At 36.9% G+C, this 4249-nt stretch overlaps 1 long non-coding RNA gene across 1 annotated transcript; it reads right to left on the minus strand.

Moving 5' to 3' along the window:
* Positions 1–372: 372 nt before the first annotated feature.
* LOC118423438 lies at positions 373–1726 on the minus strand. The gene is made up of 2 exons (XR_004832052.1): positions 1532–1726; positions 373–1497 (listed from the first exon to the last, which is right to left on the minus strand). It is a non-coding gene; the product is annotated as an uncharacterized LOC118423438 (long non-coding RNA).
* Between the last annotated feature and the right edge of the window lie 2523 nt (positions 1727–4249).

The following is a 4249-nucleotide window of genomic DNA, read 5'->3' on the forward strand; positions in this document are numbered from 1 at the left end:
AATCATCCATTTGGCGCCCGTGCCAGGAAATCGATAATCCTTGACAAAAGTGGAGGTACCCCGCATGAGGGTGTTTTTGTCCGCTGTTTTGTGTTCGGGCAAAAATCATCCCCAATTACCAACCACCAGATCAGGGCGTCAAAACATTGACAATGGAAAACTGGTGGGCATGGTCCTGGGGGCATCTCAAAGTTCTGACAGCTCGCAGAAGCGTAGGATCGACACGGTTTGACAGAAAATCTCGTCGAATCACAACAAGAATGTCGTACTCTGAGATGAGAGTTCTTCCGAAACTTTCCAAAAGTCTGGATGTTAATTACAAAGTTTTATGCCATGTAGAATTCAGTTACTACTACAGCAGTTTCATTTTTGGACAACAAGATGACAAATTGAGAAAAATATCAAGCTTTGAAGTGCTCCCCTAGGCTATATAAAAATAAGGGCAAGAACGATATTCAAACACAGATTTATATTGTACTATCTTATTGGAGCTTTGTTGAATGATTGTATATTTCGGTGCGGCTATCAAAGAGTTGTATCTCTATTGAAAAATTTGCAATATGCATGATATAAACTTTAAACAAGAAAATATTTACTCAGATTTTATGGCTATGTATAGATAAATTTATTCGGTGAATGTTTATAATTTAAAGTCAACATAATGCTTTTGTTAGGTGCAATATGGAAATATGATATTAACTTTGATAAAGTTTCTTTTTTTTTTGAGCTGATATAGGTTTTAGGTTTAGGATCTTTCTGTTTCAGTTTTTGGACTATACTTTCCATTATAGATTCCTTTGTTTTCTTAAATATAGTGTAGCTGAGACCTTGTTGCAATTTAGGTATTAGTAACATTAGCCAAATCCTGTATTAAATGGTAGGAGGCGAGTGTCCTTCCAACTGATTTCACCCATTTTCCGATTACATGAATGTGATCAATGTGCAGTCTTCTCCCTATTATGTTGTATGGAATCAGACACATAGATAATTGTAGGTTCTGGTACACTTCATATGTCCTTAAATTATAGCCTTCTCATCAATAGCGGAGGACATGAAACTGTTAGGCCCAATGAATGTGGGATGTGCGATCGTAGCCATGATTTTTCTGAAGGACATATTGGCTTGATACACAATGTGGTGACCTTTTAGAGTTGAATTCTGGTTTTCATTCACCCACATAGAACACACAAAAGATTTTTTTATATTTCCTTTCTGAAGAATTTAGTTTACAATTTTTCTTCGAAGTTAGTGTGTTTTGACACATTTTGTTAGTTTTTTAGGAAACTGCTAAAAAAACGTTTGTTATGAATACGTTTGTTATAATACATGTAACGTTACTTGAAAATCAGCATTTTACCGAATTGAATATAGGACTCAATGTTATTCTAGTGGCAGCTGCCACAAATGTTATACATGTATTAGAATACTGTTTGATATGAATAGCAATGTTGATGATGGTTAGATATAAATCTTGCAATTTTGGCAACTTTTCACCAACTCCAAATTGAATTCTGTTACAATGTATAACCACATTGCAATGTTAGCAGATTTAGACTGTTAAGTGTGAATAATGATTATGGCAAATGGTGTTATTTGGGATTTCTGGCAATTGTGAATTTCTGGTGATGAAAATGTGTACATGTTGTTCAAAGGAAAAAAAATCAAATTAAATGCCGAGAATCTGTATTTGGATTAATGAAGTGTATATTGTGTCTCCTCAGTGTAAAATACTAGAAATGTATGAATATGATGATGATGATGATAATGATGAAAGTGTGTCAAGTGAATTGGTTGGTTGGTTGGTTGGTTTGGTTGGTTGGTTGGTTGGTTGGTTGGTTGGTTGGTTGGTTTGGTTGGTTGGTTGGTTGGTTGGTTGGTTGGTTGCATGGTTGGTTGGTTGGTTGGTTGATTGGTTGGTTGCATGGTTGGTTGGTTGGTTGGTTGGTTGGTTGATTGCATGGTTGCATGGTTGGTTGCATGGTTGGTTGGTTGGCTGGTTGGTTGGTTGGTTGGATGTCTGGTTGGTTGCTTGGCAGTTGCTTGTTGAATTTCAATCATGTATGATAATTTGGTCTAAAGGTTACTTCCTAAATGCTAGAAGCATCTGTATTGAATTTCTGATATTTCGATGACCTATTATTATTTTTACATTAATTTTACATTACTTCTATTCTACATATCAGAATGTCTCAGTGTAGTATTACACTTCTACATGTAGGCACATGTCATATAGGTCAGCAGGTTCATTTGCACATGCCTCTTGTGACAGCCATTGTAAGGATATGTACTTTGCCTCACCATACTTCCTTCCCTGTCATTTCCTTGTAGTTCTGCTGTTCTGTTTGTTCACGTAGTACGTCCTTCACGCAAAGGTTTCCTCAAATTTGCTCAGGTGCTTCCATGGCTTAGTGTACCATTTGGAACTCAGCCCATATCCACAGATCCTGCAGGTGTGGGAAACTGCTGACTGGTGATTTACAACTCTGGTTCTTCATCAAAACAATCAGCCACACCTGTGCGTTAACGGTGTATTGGACCATTCTCACATGACTCATGTTATAAAATGCTATATATAGTAGATTGCACTCATTCCTGAGCTAACCGACATCTATTGCACCACAGTCATCCCTTAGTAAGACATCTGGAGCCCCATAGTTCAAGTTTTTGAATTTTTATTTAGCCTACCAACGTTATGAAATGCCAGCAATGCAAGTGTGAAGATGTATAAGCATCTCACAACGGGGTTTAAGTGTCACCACGTCATGACCAACTGACCAGGCCAAAGGATCCGGACCTTTTGGCATATAGTGGTTGTGAACTGGTGGGCCCAGAATCAATCCTCTGGAGCCAGGAGACTGTTCCTACTCATCTCTTGTGTTTCACTGGCTCCCATGCCAACCTTATGTGTAATCGCACGGTTATATGAAACTCTGGGATTCAAGGACAAATCTCAAAAAGGAAAGAGGGAGTAATATAACAGTGGGGTTCAAGCACCACGAACTGACCAGGCCAATGGGTCTGGACATTTTGGCTTAGTGGTTACCAGCATTGGTTTGTGAGCGGCCTGGGTTCGCTCCCTTCTAATTGCCTCTTCTGCTTCAAACAGTTAGAATGAATACAATTTTAACAACCTGTTTATAAAATGTCAACTCTCTCTCTCTCTCTCTCTGTTTATAAAATGTCAACTATGATCCATCTAAACAGTATTTGATTACCTAAAAATTGAAATATTTCAACTATTTTTCTAACCTTTCTAAAAATTAGAAAGCATGAGTTCTTATGACAACTAAAGGGGAGAATGTCTGTTATTCTGTACCAATATAGCTTCTGCCCAACATCTTAATTTAGATGCATTTTCCCATTTATATTCCCAATAATATGTTTATTGCTTGGAGTGGGCTAAAGTGCCTGTCCTTGGTAATCTTATTTTGGGTACAGATACCAAAACAGGAGTACTATAAAAGTAGTAGCAAAAGATATTTATTGCGTAACTGTCACGAGATGTAGGATTCTCTTTTTAAAATCTATTTTGGGATTCTGGATTAGCTGTTGCCAAAACAACACACAAAGGTTGGCAGTTGAACTTGTAAGAGACTAAACAACAACTGTTTGCTATGACATATTCTTTTATATCCTGTGTTGAAATTATTTACCAAAAGCCTATCGAGTGATTGCACGAACCCATAGAAAGCATTGGGAGAAACCACATCAATTACAGTAAGGTGGCAGCACCAAAGACAATGCACAATGGACAGGTGTAAATATTTAGATTTCCTTCTTCTGATGTTTTGCGCCCCAGTCAATACAAGATAGTTTACTGTGCTTGTTATCTTACTTGTCTCCAAGAAGTACATCCTTCAAAGGCATAATGAATAAATCAATAGATATTTTATTTTTTGTCTCACTTTATTTTTTGTGTATCGTAAGTAATTTTGATGCTTTGGTCTCTTCATAGAACTGATTTACAAGAATGTCCATAGCATTTGAGTTTTAATTTATTTCATTATTTTGCCTCAGTTGCCTTATTTGTGTTTGCATTATGTTACTGTGGGCTAGCATCCTACAAGGACTGAAAATCAGGAAAAGGTATCATAATCATGGTATAAACCAGAGGTCTACTGAAAGATGCTTATCCCAAAATGTTATCTTGTATTTAAAAAACACATGCAGTGCTGCAGTATTGTCTCATTAGTAGCAAACAACAATACTGTTTTTTTTTTGTAAATATTGTTTCCCTCGATGTAAACAA

The sequence above is a fragment of the Branchiostoma floridae genome, chromosome 9 (assembly GCF_000003815.2).
Source record: "Branchiostoma floridae strain S238N-H82 chromosome 9, Bfl_VNyyK, whole genome shotgun sequence".
Lineage (NCBI taxonomy): Eukaryota > Metazoa > Chordata > Leptocardii > Amphioxiformes > Branchiostomatidae > Branchiostoma > Branchiostoma floridae.